Consider the following 21,211-nt stretch of genomic DNA (forward strand, 5'->3'; position numbering starts at 1 on the left):
AATATACAGGAAAGTCCAGCCCTGGCCAGCGCCCTTACAGTCTCCCTGCTGCAGGAGGAGTGGTCCAAGTGGCCACCTGACCAGCCAGGTGAAGCACACCCCTTTTCCATCCCTGAAGAGGAGCAGATCTCTCTGCCTGGTGATGAAAAGGAAGCCTTGCAGTGCACATTGGCACCCAAGGGGGGTCAAGACCACCATACCGTAGTGGTGGGAGGGGTCCAGATGGCAGGAGTGCAGGTTGGTCATGCAGTCCTCACCCTTAGCTCTGAGTAGCCCACTATTAGTGAGGATCTGTTTGAGCAGCTGTCTCAGAGCCATCGCCAGGTGACCCTGGTTCCACAGTCATAGATTCTGTGGTGGACCCAGATGCTAGTTCCCTAAGCTGCGACCCAGAGAACATGCGATCTGGTCAAACCATTCCTCAGGCCTACCAGGTAGTGAATGAGACCGACCTGATTGTCCCTGCCTCGACTGCAGGGTTTCCAGTACACCTGGACCCAAGGAAAGGACAAAGAATGAAAGCCGAGAAGGTTTTCCCACAACCATCAGCCCAGCTTGTCAGCCTGAACCTGACCATCTGTGGTACTCCCAGACTGGAGCTGAATGGCCTGGCCACCTGCCCATCAGTGCAAGACACGGGAAAGGGGGATGTCAGAATCCCCGCTCACACTGACGTGGGCCTGGTGATTGATACTGAGTTCCATGACTGTGAACTAGCTATCCCAGTGCTGGGGCAGCTCCCTGGCCCCCTAGCGAGGGAAGGGAGGAGCGAGCAGGTGTCCTACACCTACCCCCAGCGAACACTTCATGATAATATTCCTTGTACTTTGATAACCCTCACAGTAAGATCAGCCACCTGTATCCAGGTAGACTGTTATATGTTTTATGCACAATTTATGTTTTAATAAATGTATCTTATTTATTGAATCCGTATGTGTGCGTCACTGATTGATTGATTTTCTAATAGCCATAAGAAACGTGATTGCTGTTACAACTAATAAATTCCCAGTAAATTCACAAAACACCTACACATGTAAACCTGAGAACTAGAAAGATAAGTAAACTATAAGTAAACATATCTAATGGTGGCGAAGCGGTTAGCGTTTTCCTTCCACCTTAAATGCTGCTGTGGTGATATGCTCTTTTGCCTGTAGATGGCTTCATGTACATATCCTCAGTGAAAGGGACTATCCAAATAAATGGCAACTGTCCAAATTGTATTTTTGTATGGAATATATTTCAGAAAATCGCAAACCAATTTTAAAAACTCACAGTAACACGAACTTACACTGGGAAAAGGTGATTGCACTTTCTGCTTATTACTATGGCACTACCCCCGATTATAAAAACGTCTCACAATTTTGACACTGAGGTGTGAGACACTGTAACAGACTATCAGAACCCTGAAGTACAAGACATTTTACTAGTGTTTTTTTAAATATGACCCACTGAACATGGCATGAGACAGTGCATTGGGGAAAAAGTGCACTTTCTGCTGAATTGTGATGGCCCTCCCTCCTGATTACAAAACATTATTTTAATGACAATACGTGTAACCACTCTATTACTTATAAAAGTATTTTGCAAATACAAAAACAGAAATCTTGGAATTCTTTAACGTATCTTAACTAAATATATGTTTTACACAGTAAGAAATTAAATTTAGTTTGACTTTAAGGCATGGGAACAAAGTAATGACTTCTGTAGAAAAAATAGCAAATGCATAAAATCAAGTAGGAACAGGCAAAGTTTATTCCATGTTGAAAAGTAGAGGAAAGAGAAACACATCACTTCAGCTATAGAGCCTTCTTCGGGTGTCAGTAAAATCCTCGCTCTATGACTACTGTAATGAACAGTTCTTTCCGGACCCTATGCGGACGACACAATCCAGAATAGTGAAGACACAAGGGGAAAAATAGTCATGCAGGAAAAGGGTCTGGAGACGGGGGGCATGTCCATGGCGTGCAGGTGTCCAGGGGAAGTGAATCCAGGCGAACAATCCATGAAGGAAATCCAAAAGAGTAATCCAAGACAAAGGGTAGAGTCCAAGGCCAGGGGATCCATCCAGGGAATTGAAACACGAACCGGGTTGGAACCGGCGAGGGGAACCAGGAACTAGGAACAGAAAGTTAAAAGCATAACGGAGCCAGACGCAGCAAGACCCCGGGCTCTCATGATACAGAAATCAATGAGGAACCAGGAGTGAGGTCCGCATCTGGCTTTTAAGGGGGAACGGGAATAGGGCTCAGGTGCAAACAATAGGAGGGAACGAGGAAGGGCTGGAGCTCCCTTAAGAAGAGGGGTTAGCGATCGTGACAACTACACTTAGTCTATTGCCTCAACCAAAATGATCAATAGCAAAGACTGCACAGCAGAATGAGTGACATATTTGTAGGGATAGTTAATTCTAAATTTATTTCCAAGCCAATGTGTTCACTCTATCAAATCAAAGTGCTCCTATAACAGCATCTCCGTCCTGTTTCCTCTCAGTCTCCACACATGTTCCTTGTACGTACACCATGCTTTCTCAATATGTTGTGTTAGTACTCCAAGCACATCTCTGTAGACCAGTAAATTCCTCCTAAACGATAGCTATATCCACAATGTTCTTCTTGGATCCATGGCAGTGATGCAGCATCCAACTCAGATGGTACCCAGCCTGGGTACATGTGGGGAGGAGAATAGGATAGTTTCGTCAGATCAGATGCATCTACCTGATGGGCCAACACAGGGACACACAATGGCATGTACAGCAGCACCAGCAGCCATGGTTGCAGCAGGCTAAAATGTAAGGTGTGAGTAGGCTATCAAGACCTATGAAATAATAGGTCTTAAGTCTGGATTCGAATACTGAGATTTACTTGGTATCCCAAATATGGGGTGGGAGACTGTTCCATAAGCTAGGGACCATGCAACTAAGGGCTTTACCACAAACTGTTATTTTATTAATTCGTGGAATATGAAGAAGACCTGCATTCTGTGATCTAAGCAGGCGACTTGGATGGTAAACATTAATAAGTTCCATTAAATAGACAGGTGCCTGACCTCTGAGAGCCTTGTAAGTAAGTAGAAGGATTTTGAAGTCCACCTTGTACCTGACAGGAAGACAATGAAGAGAGCAAAGTATGGGGGTTATATGGTTGTACTTTCTGCTCCTAGAAACAATTCTAGCTGCTGCATTTTGAATTCGCTGTAAGGTGTTGAAAGAGTGGTGAGTGCTCCCTGATAGTAGGGCATTGCAGTAGTCTAACCTGCTGTAAATAGATAGATACTTTATTGATCCCGTGAGGGAAATGGCAGTGCAACAGCAGCTTAACACAGACAACACAGCAACAGTTTAACGAATGATACAATAATATTAATCCAATACATGCAATACAATACAATCAGTACAGAAATGCACTAAGAAGAATTACTCACAGTCCAGAACACACAAAGAACAAACCAGAACAGAACAGTACACAAAAAAGTCATATTGCTCAATATAAGTATAAATATAAATGTATTGCACAGGTCTCTGGCATATATTGCACAAAAACAGTTATAAACAGGAAAAAGAAAAGAACAGATGTATCAGTTTACTGTTCAGTCCAGAAACAGCTTACTGTCAATGTTGCCTCTGCCCAGACGCAAGGTGGAGGCATTGTAGTCTTATGACAGAAGGCAAGAATTACCTCCTGTAGCACTCCCTGTCGCACCATGGATGGATCAGTCTATTGCTGAACGTATTCTTCATTTCTACAAGCATGTCAAAGAGGGGATGGGAGACGTTGTCCATGATGGCCTCTAGTTTGGACACCATTCTCCTCTCAGCCACTACCTCCAGGGGGTCCAGGCCAGACCCAATGACAGAGCTTGCTCTTCTGATGAGCTTGTTCAGCCTGTTAGAATCCACTGCTCTAATCCCAAAGCCCCAGCATACCACCGCATAGAAAATGGCGCTTGCCACCAACGACTGATAGAACAAGTGAAGCATCTTACTACATTGAAGGATCTGAGCCTCCTCAAGAAGTAAAGTCGGCTCTGACCCTTCTTGTAAATGGCCTCGATGTTCTAAGATCATTCCAGTCTATCGTCGATGTGCACTCCCAGGTACTTGTACGAGTCGACAATTTCCATGCCACTCCCATGGATGTAGACAGGAGTAGGTTTGACCTTTTTCCTCCTGAAATCTACCACCAGTTCCTTCGTCTTTGTTACATTCAATTGCAGTTGGTTCTCCCCACACCACTCCACAAAGCTGCTGACCAGTCCTCTGTACTCTTCCTCCTGCCCACCCTAGATACATCTCACAATTGCAGAGTCATCTGAGAACTTCTGCAGGTGGCACGACTTTGAGTTGTATTTAAAGTCCGAACTATAGAGGAACGGAGAAAGAACTGTCCCCTGAGGAGCCCCTGTGTTACTTACTACCTGTTCAGACACACAGTTCTGAAGTCTCACAGACTGTGGTCTGCCTGTCAGATAGTCAGTGATCCATGAGATCATGGAGGCACCGACTTGCATCTCCTCCAGCTTCCTCCTTAGAGGTAAGGGCGGGATAGTATTGAAGGCACTGGAGAAGTCGAAAAACATAATCCTTACAGCGTTGCCAGCCTTGTCCAGGTGTGAGTAGGCCCTTTGCAGCATGTAGATGATTGCATACTCCACACCAACACTGGGCTGGTAGGCGAACTGTAGGGTGTCCAGTGATGAACTAACCAGGGGTCTCAGGTGGGATAAGACCAGCCTCTCCAGTGTCTTCATGACATGAGAAGTCAGCACAACTGGTCTGTAGTCATTGAGGACAGAGAGGCGCCCTTTCTTTGGCACCTGGACCAGGCATGATGTCTTCCAGAGCACAGGGACTTTCTCCAAGTTTAGGCTCAGGTTGAACAGTCGCTGGAGCACTCCGCTCAGCTGATCAGCACAGGCCCTCAGAAATCTGGGACAGACGTTATCTGGTCCTGTGGCCTTACCCTGGTGCAGCCTCCTCAGCTCCCTCTTCACCTGGTCAGCCGTGTTGGTCAGTCTGGCCTGGGGGATGGTGCTCATAGCGCTGTCAGTGCTGCAGGTGTTAATGGCGGAGGTCTCAATGTTTCTGTCCACCCGCAGTCTCTGAAAGCCGCCAAAGGTACCATTCGAGTCCGGAATAAGTTCCTGCAGCCACGTCTCGGTGAAACACATGATACTGCATTCTCTATACTCCCTCTGACTCCTCACCAATGCTCCCAGTTTGTCCATCTTGTTCACTAAGAACCTCAAATAAGAGTATGTATTAATTTCTGTCTTGAGTGGAGAGAAACTGCCTTAGTTTTGCAATATTTCATAACTGTAGGAAGCATGTTTTAGATACTGTTTTAATATGAGAGTTAAATGAGAGCCTTGTGTCTAATATGATGCCTAGGTAACGTGCTGAGTCTTTGAGGCAAATTTTTAAATCTTCTGAGTTAAGTGCTGAAGTTATAGTAGTCCTATCAGTATTGTTGATTATAAAATCGTCTTACAATTCTGATGCCAAAGTGTGAGAGATAATGTAACAGACTGTCAAAATCCTGAAGTACAAGAAATTTTACTGTACTTTTTTTAAAATATGACCATCTGAACGTGGCATGGTAGGCAACTGTCCTATCTTTCCGAACACCCGAAGAAGGCTTCACAGCTGAAATCGGTTTCTTCTCCTTTCAGCATGGAGTAAACCTTTACTTGTTCCTTTTCAGCCTACGCTTGCTGATGCAACTACCCACCTGGTATATAACATTCCTCTAATCACAACTATGAATGTCCACTGTGAGCATTTTTTCCATGATTATTTATTCTGGCATTGAAGCATATTTTATGTTATACCGAAGTGTCATAATCACTGAAAATAAGACAATTTTTCATTGAGAAAGTAAGACAAAGAAAAATCACTATGTATTGCACTATGTATTGTATCTGGTCCTGATCTAGATTTTCTACATACTTTAACATGCCATGTTCAGAAAGTCACAACTCCACACACAGACGCACAAACCAGTGACCCACAGCAAGAACACGCAGACTCCACACAAACAGACAACACTACCAGTGATCTAAAGCAGGAACTAGTTAAGGGAGTTCATACAGAGACACTGAATCTTTCAACTGCCAATAATCACAACTCTTTCCCCCTAAATAAATTAGAGAAAGTGAATAAGTGAGCATGTTTTCTGAATGAGCAACACCAAAAATAACGAAGTACATAATGCATACATGCCACATAAGTATGCTGTTAACCTTTATCAATGGTCCATCAACATGCTTTTAGCTACATATAGTCCCAAATAGCATTGGGCTATATCTCTAAAAATGCTTTATAACTTCACATATGTCCAAAAATGTTTTTACTTACTGCCTGTTGAGTCGGGAGTTGCCTGTGGTGTATTTTCCAACCCCCTTTCTGGCAAACTGATGCTTGCAGGGATTTGATCTCGGTTGTTTCTTCTGCCGTGCCTCCATTTTCAGAGACACATTCTTGAACCTTGACCTTTACTCAGTCTATGAGTGCTGTAATTATTCCCCCGATGCACGTGAATAACGGTTCCATTTTTCAATCAGTAGAACAGTAATTACAGTAATTGTGTTTGTATTCATTCCTCGACTCCAGCAACAGGCCTGGGCAGATTGTTCCATACCTTGACTATTCTTGGCGTAAACAAGTCCCTCCTGTTCTCTGATTGAAGTGAACTCCTCTGTCAAGCACTGTTCTTTCACATCATTTATGTGGGGCAACTGTCACGACCACCAGCCAGCAGAGATCAACACGTAAGCGAGCTACTGTAATCAGTACCAGCAGCGGGTTACTATTAACAAGTGCCGCCGCACGAGTTAACACACCTGCAATTGCTCTACCGTGCGGCACTATTCTAACCTACTTCCCGTTGCTCGGTATTGAGTCCACTTCTTCTTGCTCTTCCTAGCATTTCTTACCCTTTTGCCTTCCTGGAATTCTGCCTACACCTTTTGCCTTCGGACTCCGGATCTCGTCTCACCCCTTGGATTCTTTGCCATCTGTGCCTATTTCGGATTTGACCCTGCAGCTCTCTTTTCGACCATGATTCTGTCTCACGTTTTGGATTGTTCACCACCAGTGCCTTTACCCAAACTCGACCTACCTTCGCCTTCGCACTACGACTCAGCTCCTGGTTTTGCTCTGTACGCTTACTTACCTCCCTACGACTCCTGCATCTGCATCGGATCCTTTTCACCTCTACAGAGCAGCGTTACAGCAACATTAGTTGGGTGAAACCTTGCAGTACACTTTGCTATTCAGCTTTTTTATTTTCCTTCATTCCTGCAAGCAGTAAAAGCGGAGCGCCCTTCCTGCCGTGTCCCGGATTCGAACTGGGTTGTTGCAGATTCCTTACAAACTTGACTGAACTGCTGAGTGAGCTGAATGTCGACCTGCAGGGACACAATAAGCAGTGTCAACACGTTAAAAAAAATGTTTTCTCAAGTAAGCTTCTCAGTGCCAATTTTCTAAAATGGGGAACATTTTTTGTTCCCACAGAACAGGGGCTGCAGCAGAGCCTGGTACTGCTGGAGCAGGACTGTTAGACCTGGGCAGTGACAGTCAATCTGGACAAGACCAGAGTTATGGTTTTCCAGAAGAAGGCCAGACCTCAGGGAAACAGGTACAAATTCACCCTCAACAACAACACATTGGAGCACACATCCAGCTACACACACATCGGTCTCACTATCAGCTCATGATAGTGGGAGTTTTGACCTGGTGTAGCAGACCTAGTTCGGATACGGTGACGTCAGCGCCCTCGATGCGTGTAGCAGGGACCTCAGCTGCCTGGGCTGTGGGAGGTCTCCTTTAGCTCACGTGGCTGGTGCCCTGTTGCATTACGCTGGAGACCCGGGTTCGCTCCCCAAGTGCTGCGGAACGGAATGGGTGACGGAGGGCATAAGCCCGCGCAGAACAGTGACGATCACATTGGTGCCGTGACAAAACAAAGGAAGAGCTGAAGCGCCCTTAAGAGGAGGGGTTTGTGATCGTGACAAGATCGGCTGAAAGTTGTTTTAGTTTTTTTATTTTGCTTGACAGAAACGTTGCCAAGGTTACAGGCTGCAGTGAAAAATTTGGTCCGAGTGAGAGCTCTACGAGGCATGTAACGTTCCTAGTTTTTCATCAAAGAAATATGATGTGAGGCTACATGTTGTCTTAAAAGTTTTATTATACTTGCTGATATAAACTTATCTGTTTTTTTCCTTCATCCATTAGTTACTGTAGCTTCATTTTTAGCGATTTAAGCATTTTGTGTATATTTTTTGCCAATTATTTTTACTGTGTTTACTGAGCCCCCTTAGTGGGCCGTGGGCCCCTGGTTGAGTCACAGCTGTAGTGGACCACCTACTGTATGCATTTGTCCACTTCTTCCCCTGTATAAATCATCACCTATGAATGTACTAAAAATAATTAATATTGAATTAAATTTTATGAAAAGTACTAACATTTTTACAAAGATGCATATTTTGCTAATGTTTTTATTAAAAAGTTAATGTTAATGCCTGAAGGAGCTGAATCGGTCCTGCAGGACTGTTTTGAATGCACTGACTGGAGTGTGTTGAAAGAGGCAGCCACACAGGGATCATACACCGACATAAAGGAATATGCATCGGCAATCACTTGCTACATCAAGAAATGTGGTGACGATGTCACACTCAAAAAATAAATAAGAACTTTTCCTAACCAGAAACCATGGATGAACAGTGAGGTTCGCACCCTAATCAAAGCAAGGGATGCAGCATTCAAATCGGGCAATAAATCAGAACTAAGGTCAGCCAGGATCAATCTTAACAATAATATTAAACATGCAAAAAACACGCTCAAACAGAAATTAGAGGAACACTTCACCACTAATGTCCCAAGGCGTATGTGGCAAGGTATACAGGCCCTCACAGACCACACCTGCCCATGATGCCTCACTGCCTAACGAGCTCAACACCTTCTATGCTTGGTTTGAAGCCAACAACACAGAACCATTCATCAGAACTGCACCCTCCACAGCTGACCAGCTGCTCTCACTGTCTGCAGATGAGGTGAGGAGATCTCTGCTAAAAGTGAACACACGCAAGGCTGCAGGACCCGACGGCATACCCAGTCGCGTCCTCAGAGCCTGCGCCAATCAACTGGCGGGTGTATTCACAGACATTTTCAACATGTCTCTGGCCCAAGCCATAGTCCCCACCTGCTTCAAGACAACCACCATCATCCCAATACCAAAGACTGTAAGGCCAAACACAACACCAACTCCATCATCAAGTTTGCCGATGACACCACAGTTGTGGGTCTGATCACAGACAATGATGAGAGGGCCTACAGGGAGGAGGTCAATCTCCTTACAACGTGGTGTGATAACAACCACCTCACCCTCAACGTCAGCAAAACCAAGGAGCTGATCGTTGATTTCAGGAAACTGCAAACCAGACATGCCCCTATCCACATCAACAGGACTGAAGTGGTTGAAGAAGGCTAAGTTATGTCCCCAGATCCTCACTAACTTTTACAGATGCACTACAGAAAGCACACTGACAGGCTGCATCACAGTGTGGTATGGCAACTGCAGTGCTGCTGACCGCAAAGCCCTACAGCGGGTAGTGAAAACTGCCCAGTCCATCACTGGGGTTGACCTCCCATCTATCCAGGACATTTATGACAGACGGTGCTTGAGGAAAGCTCTAAGCATCATCAAAGACCCCACACACCCCAGCTACAGACTTTATGATCTGCTACCATCTGGAAAATGGTACAGGAGCATTCGGGCCTGGACTACCAGACTCAGAGACAGTTTTCACCCCCGCACTATCAAACTATTAAACTCCCAGCCTCTCTCACTCTCACCTCACCTCTCACCTATGATCTGAACCTCACAGTGCTTTCTTTCTTTCTTTCTTTCTTACCAAAAACCCAAACACCCATTGAAAATCTACCTCTACCATACATGTCAAAAGCTCACTCCCCATTATTTCTAGCCCTTTATTTCATTCTGTTGATGCATATTTTTGCACATAACCTGTTACCTTTTTGTTGTTTTGCACATTGCCTGTTGTTGTTTTTTGCACATTGTCTGTTGTTTTTTGCACACTGCCTGTTGTCTCTGTCTTTCTTTTGTTATACAATTGTATTGTTGTTGTTTTTCTTTTCTTGTACTACTTTATGTCCGAGAGCTAGCTAAATAGCATTTCGTTATACCATACACCTGTATATGAGTATAATGACAATAAACTTGAACTTGAACTTGAACTAATGTGAAGGATGGAGCTGCTTTTGTTGAGCAATCAGAAAAGTGGTATCTGGATCCAAGCTGGACAACTTCAGTCTCATATCCGGAAGCACACAAAGACATCACATCAAGCACACCTTCTGCTTCCTTGCACATCACATTTATCAAGCTGTTGGAATTAGAATTACAGCATTGCTGGTATGGTTCACAAATTACCTCACTCGCATTTCACTTCTATTCTTACTTGCACTTGCTCTGTCACTATCGTCTCTATATTTGTGTTTCAGAGTTTCATCATAACCCTTCTGCTTTAAATTATACTCAGGACTTTCAAACTCAAAGTAAAACATTATAATAAGAATAATAATGGCTTATAATTATATACAGTATGTTGATGATTGATTGAGGTGACTCGTTCAACGGTTATGTCTGGGAATTCAGTTCGACGAACTGCATTTGAAATACTACTGTGAAATTAATGATAGTGAAAGTTTCATGAATTGAAAATAGAGAAGAAAAGCCGCTAGTACAATAAAAAAAAGCTTGTTTCGTGATTCTGATGCGGCTGATCAGAAGAAGTTGTCTTTTGTGGAGTTGCGTGAACCGATTAAAAGAAAACTAGAGGAATGCCATTGTATGAAGTTAAACTTCTAGAAAAGTCAGGTAAGAAGTAAGAAGTGAGTAATAAAATAAATAATTAGTATTAGACAAGTTAATTATTTGTAAGTTGAAAATAAGACATTTGGGTCTAAGTTTCAAATAAAATGGGAGAACTGAAAGCGCTATGGAAAAAGCTAGTTTAAAGCACGATTTGTGTACACCACAATTTTGTAGCAGCTGTGGCTGTTCTGATGTATTTATTCTTTACTTTACAATGTTAGATAAATAAATATATTGGTAATCACAAGTCTCTGTGTAATAACTCAAGGTTAATGGAGAAAGGGAAAAATGTGATACATAATGATTTTGACTGGACACAATAGAACAGGGGTGCCCAACCAGTTAATCGATCGCAAGAAGAACTCATACTTGACTGAGAAAGCTTTAGAGAACTTTGCATTTTTATTTTCAACAAATTGTAAATATGACATTTACATTGGTATTTTTCACTTAAGCGTATGGAGGAATGTCAGCTGTCAATCAGAGCACCCCCTCTCTTAGGCTGGGCAAACAATTTTTTTTATTTTTAAAAAAGAAATAAAAAATAAGATACAATGATGTGTTACCGCATAACTAAGACATTGCATGACTTTATAAAAACAGGTTTAAATAGTTAATAACCACTTTTTATGCATGAAACACGGGTGATTTTTCTTCCTTGTGATCATCTTAGAATCTTTGTGTACTATAGTTGTTTACTATTATAATCAATAATATTAAATTTAACACTGTAATAAATTGTTGCACTTTTCCCCGCATCTTGTAAAAATATATTTTCATTGTTCAAATATACATAAGTTAAATACAAAATTAAAGAAAAAATAGTGTAAAATAAATTCAAAATATTTTGCTAACAATGTTAACTGTTTATCAAAATAAAATATATTAACTAAGGAATGGGGTGGCACAGTTGTTAGCATGCTTTTTGCATGTTTTTTTTTCATAAATACAAGAGTACCAGATGTCTCAGTGACTTTCAAAATTAAATTATGCATGCAAACCTGTGAACTAGAAAGATAACTAAGCTATCCATCCATAACTAATGGTGGCAAAGTGGTTAGCGTTTTTCATTCCACCTTAAATGCTGCTGCAGTGATGATATGCCACCTTTCCCCAGTAGATGGTTCTCTACAGTCATTTTTAAATGTACTAATCCAGATGGATTACTGTACATATCCTCGGTTAAAAGGACTATACAAATAAATAGCGATTGTCTAAATTGTATTTTTGTATGGAATATATTTCAGAAAATCGCAAGCCAACTTTAAAAACTCACAGTAACATGAACTTACACTGGGAAAAGGTGATTGCACCTTCTGTTTATTACTATGGCCCTCCCCCCTGATTATAAAAACGTCTCACAATTTTGACACCTAGGTGTGAGAGACACTGTAACAGACTATCAAAATCCTGAAGTACAAGAAATTTTACTGTGGTTTTTTTTAAATATGACCCTCTAAACAAGGCATGTGAGAATACATTGGCAAATGGTGATTGCACGTTCTGCTGAATTGCTATGGCCCTCCCTCCTGATTATAAAAATGTCTCACAATTCTGACAATGATGTGTGAGAGACAATGTAACAGACTTTCAAAATCATGAAGTACAAAAAAATTAACTGTACCATTTTTTAAATATGACCCTCTGAACATGGCATGTTGGATTTAACACTGAAACACTGAAATATAATAACATTACTTTATTAACCCTTTACAATTTCTTGCATTAGGAATTATCTTTTCGCATACCCCAGTTTGCTCTCCATGAGACACACAGACAGGGAGAGAGCTTGGGGTCAGGGTGCAGGGTCTGCCATTGTACAGTGCCCCTGGAGCAGTTGGGGTTAAGGGCCTTGCTCAGGAGCCCAACAGAGTAGGATTTCTCTGCAGGCCGCGGGATTTGAACCAGCAACCTTTCTGCCACAGGCGCAGATCCTTAGACACAGAACCACCACTCCACCCCGGTGGAGAAATAAATTCGTTGCAGAAAAGGACGTCGCAGTCGTTAGCAGTAGGACAGAATTGACACCGTTTTCTTTTTGGCTCTTGCAGCCCTTGCGCTAAGGTGTTTTTTTATAAGATATATGTAAATGACCAGTGTGATTCATGGAATTTCATAGAAAACATATATGGATCAATTTTGATTCCAGATATGCAAAATTTGGATAGTGATACAAGATCCCATTTAATGTAAAAAATTAATTAATCATGCGTGAATGAATCAAATTAAAAATAAAACGTGTTTGCAAAGAAAGTGGATTACAATACTGTTGGGTATGCATGATTAGCCAAACGGCATCACTGTTATGATTTCTCTATTATTATCAGGTGTATAGATCACAGAATGCAGGTCTCCTTCATATTCCACAAATTAATAAAATAACAGTTGGTGGTAAAGCCTTTAGTTGCATGGCCCCTAGCTTATGGAACAGTCTCCCACCCCATATTTGGGATACCAAGTCAATCTCAGTATTCGAATCCAGACTTAAGACCTATTATTTCAACATAGCCTTACATTTTAGCATGCTGCAACCATGGCTGCTGGTGCTGCCATTGTATATCTGTATGTTGGCCCAACAGGTAGATGCATCTGATCTGACCAAACTATCCTATTCTCCTCCCACACATGTCCAGATGGTGGCCAGGCTGGGTACCATCTGAATTGGATGCTACATCACTGCCATGGATCCAAGAAGGACATTGTGGATATAGCTATCGTTTAGGAGGAATATACTGGTCTATAGAGATGTGCATGGAGTACTAACACACAGAAGACTTGATGGATGGAAGGATTAATACCCTCATCATTTCCTTTTTTTATATTATAGAATGTTAGCGTGCCTAAAGGGGTTGGGCAACCAGTTGACCTTGGAGCCCTGGAGGGTTTTTTTTTCCTTACTAAGGAGTTTATGGTTTCTCTCTTCCGCTGTCTTCTAGTTTTCTGTTCTCTATTCACAAAATGTATCGTCAATTGCATTGTTAAGCACCTTCGGGCATCCTTGTTGTGAGGCGCAATATAAAAATAAATTGAATTGAATAGAATACTGTAGACACTGTGCCTGTCTCTATTGATACCCTGTCTCCAATTATTGACTGTCTCTACTGTAGACACTGTAGACACTGCGCCTGTCTCTATAGACACCCCGTTTCTCCCATTATAGACTGACTCTACTGTAGACACTGTACGTGTTTCTATAGACACCCTGTCTCCCATTATAGACTGACTCTACTTTAGACACTGTGCCTGTCTCTATAGACATCCTGTCTCCCTTAATTATTAATCCTTAATTTTCATCGTTAAAAAACAGTAGCTCTAAACTATTCATGTCTTTCACTACTTTCTTTCTCTCCCTGCCTAGCTTTGAACCCTTCATGCACACTGGTATTACCTCTGTGTCTCTCCCTCCTAAAGCCCGTGCCTCTCAGTTCTAAACCCTTTATGTCATTTTATCTGCCTGTTTCTTTATATCCCCCAGCCCAGTCACTGGGCTGACGCTTTGCATTCTTCAGTTCCACCTGGAATGCTTCTGTGCCTCTCTGAAAATGTGAATTTTCAGATTCATGACCTTCATTTCCATCTATACTGCCTCTGTTTGTCTCTCCCAGCTCAGTGTGTGCTCAAACCCTTCTTGTCCTACAGTATTGTTTATTTTTCTCTCCATTTCTCTCCATGTCCATTTCAGAACATTTTGAAAAATGTGAGAGCTTTTGGGAACATTTGAAGCATTTTGAAATTTTAGCTGAAGCTGACATGATTTTGGAACACTGGTGTCTTTTGGGGCCATTTCATAACTTTTTGAATCATGCATGAGCAATTGTGAATTCTTGGCAATATTTCAGAATATTTGGGAGCATTTATGAACATATGGGAAAAGTTGAAAATCATTTTCAATCACTTGTGACTCGTGGATCTGCTCTAGATCTTTGATAAGCATTTGGCAGCTATGGAACACTGGAGCAGGGAACACTGACTACATTTGGCAGAAGGTGGGCTCATTTAGAAGAACTGTACAACACTGGGGACTAATGCATAACATTTTGCAACACTGTAAACTTACCATAACATTACATAAAATTTAGAAGCATTTTTAAACACTGACTACATTTGGGAGAATGGGGGTGTTACATTTGGAACACTTTAGGGAAAAAATGTTATTTGTTATCTTTTGGAAAGAGTTCACAACATTATGGAATAGTAGAGATCATTTTAGAATACTGGTAACATTAGTTAATATTTCAGAACATTTGGGAACATTTGGGAACTTTCTGAAGCAGTGAACGTCACATTGGAGCACAAGTTAATTTTGTGACAGTTTAAGAAAAGTTTACAAAATATGGAAGCATTGGTTCAGTTCACTTTATTTGTCATGTGCACAAGTGCAATTAAATGCTTATTTGCATGTACAGTATGCTCCAATTCAAAGACATTAAGGGAATTATCAATTACATAAACGCAGAACAGTAGCAACAACAGCAAGATAAATAACATATAACCTAAGAGTCAGAAAAGCACTGTGAGAATAAAAATCATCAGTGTGAGTCAGTGGTAGGGGTAGAGTTCAGTAATCTGAAAATTTGTGGGAAGAAAACTGTCTCTGAATTTGGAAGTTTGTGCATTTATGCTCTTAAAATGCTTACCAGAGGGAAGGGTAGAGAAAAGTGAGAAACCAGGATGATTGTTGTCCTTAGAAATACTCCCAGCCTTCCTGATACAGTGAGACAACGATTTGGGATTACTTTGAATACGTTTGGGACCATTTCAGAACATTTAAAAACACATGGGAGCGTTCTTAAGCTTTAAAAAATATTTCATCATATTTGGGAAATATTTTGAATCTCTTCCGATCATTTAGGATACCTGGAAATGTTTGGGAAGATTTCAGAGCATTAATGACATGGTAACATTAGTTAACATTTTAGAACATTTATTTATTTGAGGAACAGCTGTTTTAGACATGTGGGAACTTTTGGAAACCTTTTGAAGCATTTAGCAATATCATGGTGAAGATGATATGGGTTTCAAACACTGGTGACTTTTGGTACCTAAAAAATGTACACATTCACCCACATATTTCCAAATATTTTGAAATGGTCTCAAAAGTCACCAGTGTATGACATTTTTTACATGCATCTAAATGCTTCAAAAACATGGTTTGCATGTGCTCGAATAAAATGTTGCATGTAAATGTTCTCGTGTGTTTCCAATATGTTTTATAATGTTTGAAATGGTCTCAAAAGTACTGTTCCAAAATTGTACTTTTTCCAAATGCTCTGTCAAACATTACCAGATTTTCCAAATAATCTCAAGTGATACAAAAATGTTTTTTTAATTCAAATTTTCTTTTTAATTTTTTTTTAAGTTCACAAAAGCTTCCACATGTTCTGAAATCAATCCACCAGTGTATGGAAATTTATATGCACCTAAATGCTTCAAAAACATGGTCTGCAGAGCCCCCCAGTTTTTTAGAAGAATGCTGCAGCTAAATGTTCCTAAATGCTGTGTCACCAGTATATGAAAATAATGTTAGATGCACCTATATTTCAAAATGTTCCCAAATGCTTCCACATTTTTAAAAATATTATTAAATGTTCACAAAAGTAACTAGTTTTCCCAAATGCTCTACAATCTTCCCGAACGTTACTAGATTTCCCAAGCGATTCGAAATGTGCTTGAAGGTTTAGAACAGTCACCAATGTTAGAGAACCATCTCATCTCTTCTTAAATGTTGATTTAATTCTTAAATGATTTGCAAATCCCCCAATGTTTGAAAAAGATGTCAGCCGCACCTAAATGTTCTTAAACATTTCACATTGTTCCTAAATGCTCCCACACATTTATGTTCTGCAATCTTCCCATACCAGTTTCACAACTGACCTGAGTCAAAATGTTCCATTATGTTTCCAAATTTATTGAAATGTTTCAAATGTTCGCAAATGCTTCTACATGTTTTAAAATCATCATAAATGGTCTCAAAATCCATTTTTTTATCAGAAGTAACCGTGTCAAACATTTTAAGACATTAGAAAACATGGGAGCATATTTAGAACCTTCTGAAGTGTTTTTTCTGGTCACTAGGCGGCTCTGCAGACCATTTCTGAAGCACTTAGATGCATGTAACATTACTTATAATAATAACAGTTAATAATAATTGCTTACACTTGTACTATCCTCTCACGAGGAACCAGTAAAGTAGGGGTTATGCATTTACTGGGACAATTCTTAATTGTACATTTATTAATACATAAAATGTGCATATAAACATAACATATCTTATCGAGAGGGTTAGCAGAATACAAGGTAAATATTCAATCACGAAGAGTTACCAATACCAAGAGGACATACATACAGTATATCATTCATTTAGACTGTTTCGTAAATGAACTTGGTTACAACTTCTACACTAAATACTCAAAAGCAAGTATCACTCATAGGAATTAAATTGATATCAACTGGTTGGGATAACAATTGAATTCTCGAGCTGTAACGCAGAAAGTTGAATACTCATCTAATCTGTGGGGGTTCAGATCTCCCACGGACAAAAAACAAAGGCAGGCTTGTTGCTGTCCAATCGGTGCTCTCTGGCTCGGTGCCAGGCCGTGCTGTACGGCTTGCGACGTGGTGGAGATTCCTGCAGCGACTCGCTGCTGATGCTCTCTGAAAACCAGCTAGTTAGTGTTGACTGAAACTAGTAAGAGTTTGTGCACAGGAGAAAAATGACTGCGGGTCCCAGCAGGTCAGGAAGAAGACCGGTTTGTTCCTCATGAAGCACTAGTTCTGAATAGTGATTCAGCTGTCTACAGTTCCGACCTGTTCACGAGGCTTGCTGCTGATGCTAACCTCAGTTGGATCCTTTGGTTACGCACTGGCAACCTCCATCCTCGACTCTTAGAACAAAGGAAAGTCCTGCACTCAGACACACTGCCCGTTACGTGGATGCTCAGGTGGAGCCCTGAGGCTGAATGTCCAAGAGGCGCTTGGAACTGTGTTCCCTTGGGAACTGTTCTGCGCTTCCCAACTGTTCCACAGGCTCTCTGCGTTGCCTGTTTTTACCTGGAGGTAGGTCCTTCATTGGTTGAAAGTTTCATGGGCATCCGAGACCCACGTGGTATTACCACGACCTGCCAGTCCCTGATTGGTTGATCAAGGTGAGATATGAGTCACTTACTCCTGACACTTGGAAATGCAGTCCAGATGTCCATCTGGCACTCCCTAGACAGATAAACGCCAATGGATGACCACTGATCATGATAGCCAGGCTTAGCTATGTGCATCCCCATTTGGGAGCTGTCCCTTATCAAAAGAAAACACCTTAAATCAGCCTGCATGAATAGCTTCTCTGTGGCTACACCACAGGGATGAAGAGAGAGATGGGGCCTCATTTGGGAAAGCATAGCAACGCTTAATTCTTTCTTATTAACAAGCATTGCCGCTACACACTTATATAGCGCTTTTCTGGACACTCCACTCAAAGCGCTTTACAGGTAATGGGGACTCCCCTCCGCCAGCACCAATGTGCAGCATCCACCTGGATGATGTGATGGCAGCCATTGTGCACCAGAACGCTCACCAAGCATCAGCTATTAGTGGAGAGGAGAACAGATCAATGAAGCCAATTCAAAGATGGGGATTATTAGGAGACCATGATGGTAAATACCAATAGGAAATTTGGCCAGGACGCAAGGGTTACACCCCTACTCATTTTGAGAAACATCCTGAGATTTTTAATGACCACAAGAGTCAGGACCTCCATTTAATGTCTCATCCGAAGGCACCTTTTTACAAAATTCTGTGCCCATCACTATGCTGGGGCATTTGGACCTACATAGACTGCAGGGTGACCCCACTAACACCTCTTCCAGTAGCAACCTTAATTTTTCCCAGGAGGTCTCTGACCAGGCTCACACCGTCTTAGCTCTAGTGGGTTGCCAGTTGTGAGTTGCAGGGTGATATGATTGCTGGCTGACAGTATACTTTTGTACTCTACTTTTTTTATTGATCCAGGCTTTAGCAAATCTTTCTAATGCCTCCAAATGCTCAAAAATGTTCCCAATATTCCCAAACGTTCCCAAGTGTTTCTCAAGTGTTACCGGATGTTCTCAACTGTTCCAAAATGTAGCCAGTGTTCCAAAATATTCTTAAAATTTCTCAAATTTTTCCACGTGTTTTTTAAAGCTCCATAATGCCCTTAAATGTTCTAAACTGTTCCCAAAAGTTCCCAGCATTCCATAATGTTCTCAACTTCTTTCAGATCTTTCCAAATGCCCCCAAATACGTGTTGACCATAGTAACCCGAACTTTTCCCAAATGCTCTCTAATGCTGATAAAATATTTCCAGTGATTTCACTCTGCTCCAAATAATTCCAATTGTTTTAAGACAAGGCTCATCCCAGTGTTTTCAAGTGCTCTGAAATTATTAAAAATGTACTCAAATGGTCTGAACATATCCTAAATGATCCCAAATTTAGCCAGTACTCCCGGGTTTTCCAAACTTTTTCCAGCTTTCTCAAACATTTCCAGTTTTTAAAATGTTTCCATTTGTTCAAAGTTTTTCAGAACATTTTCAAATGCTGCCATGTTTCCAATTATACCCAAATGTTTTAAAGGCTCCAAAATGTTCTCATTTTTTTTCTCCAAGTGTTCTCAGATGCTACTACATCCCTCGGGAGGGGGATCAGAATACCTCCTGGGTATCCCTGCCTGTCGTAAGAGGCGACTAAAAGGGTTGGGTCAGGAAGGGCATCCGACTAAAACCATCTTGCCAAAACCATGGTTGCAAAGAACACAAAGCACATACCGGATCGGTCGGGGCCAAGTTTAACAACGTCCGCCATTAGTGCTGTGTCCCAACAGGGTACTAATGGAAATTATGCTACTGTGGGGAAAACTGTAGAGTGGGGGCTACAGAAAAGAGACAAGGTAAAGGGGCCTGGAAGGAATGTTAAGTCAATGAGAGTGGGGAGTTGGAATGTTGGTACCATGACAGGGAGAGGGAGAGAATTGGTTGAAACCATGGCAAGGAGAAAAGTGGAGATCTTGTGTGTGCAAGAAACCAAGTGGAAAGGAAACAGCTCAAGACACCTAGGAGAGGGATACAAGATTCTACACACTGGAAAGAGTACAAAAATGAATGGAGTGGGTGTGATAGTGTGCAAAAACCTAGCAGACAAGATAGTGAGGGTGGTTAGACACTCAGACAGGATGTCTGAGGATTATGTACAGGTGGCTTTTGAGAGTGGGTTATGGAATATCATCTCTGTATATGCACCACAGGCAGGAAGACCACAGGAGGAAAAGGATAGCTTTTTGGAAGATCTCGAAGAAGTGGTTAGCAGAATCCCAGGAAATGAAATGGTGGTAATTGGAGGAGACTTCAATGCACATTTAGGAGAGAAATGCCCAAATAATCCAGATGAACATGGTCAGAGAGGGCTAGGAGAGAGAAATGAAGAAGGAGGAAGGCTACTAGAAACACTCCAAGCTCTTGAATTGTTTGCAGTGAACACAGGGTTCACGAAGAATTATGAGCAAAAGGTGACATACAGGAGTGGAGGCCATGATACCCAAATAGATTACATATTAGTGAGAAGAATTGATAGAGCGAAAGTCCAAGAGGTGGTGTATTGGTGCTTGAGGAAGAAAGGAGTACCAGAAAGCATGGTGAAGTTAGTTCAAGCAACTTATAGAGATGCAATTACGAAGATGATAACACAACGGGGAGAGACAAAAGAGTTTGAAATCACAGTTGGAGTACACCAAGGATCAGCACTAAGTCATTTCCTTTTCATAAACATTATTGATAAACTGACAGAGGAGGTAAGAACAGAAGTGCCTTGGGAACTCATCTTTGCTGATGATGTGGCACTGATGGCAGATTCAGAAGTAGAACTACAGGAGAAAGTGTTCAAATGGCAGAGGAGTCTGGAAAAGGGTGGACTGAAAATGAATGCAGAAAAATCTGAAATAATGGTAATGGAGAGAAGAGGAGATACTATGACCAATGTTGAGGAGACAAATGGAAAAAAACTGAAACAAGTTGATGGCCTTAAATACCTTGGTTTAAAACTGGTAAAAGGAGGAGAAACACTGGAGGCAGTAAAACAAAGAGTGAAAGCTGGATGGAACAAGTGGAGAGAAATTACTGGAATAATCTGTGACAGGAAAATTCCTAGAAAGTTAAAGTGCAAAATATACAAGACTGTGATTAGACCTGTACTACAATATGGAGCTGAATGCTTGGCAGTTGGAAAGAGGGAAGAGAACTTGATGAGAAGAACTGAAATGAGGATGTTGAGATGGATTCTGCAGATTTCAATGAAGGA

At 41.5% G+C, this 21,211-nt stretch overlaps 1 long non-coding RNA gene across 1 annotated transcript in view; it reads right to left on the reverse strand.

Moving 5' to 3' along the window:
• LOC138239230 (uncharacterized) overlaps positions 1–7,391 on the reverse strand; it is a 35,030-nt gene extending 27,639 nt beyond the window's left edge. The window contains exon 1 of the long non-coding RNA XR_011189705.1: positions 7,170–7,391. This is a non-coding gene — a long non-coding RNA (uncharacterized lncRNA). The remainder of the gene's footprint in view (positions 1–7,169) is intronic.
• Between the last annotated feature and the right edge of the window lie 13,820 nt (positions 7,392–21,211).

This window comes from Lepisosteus oculatus, chromosome 1 (genome assembly GCF_040954835.1).
Source record: "Lepisosteus oculatus isolate fLepOcu1 chromosome 1, fLepOcu1.hap2, whole genome shotgun sequence".
In the NCBI taxonomy this organism is placed as follows: Eukaryota; Metazoa; Chordata; class Actinopteri; order Semionotiformes; family Lepisosteidae; genus Lepisosteus; species Lepisosteus oculatus.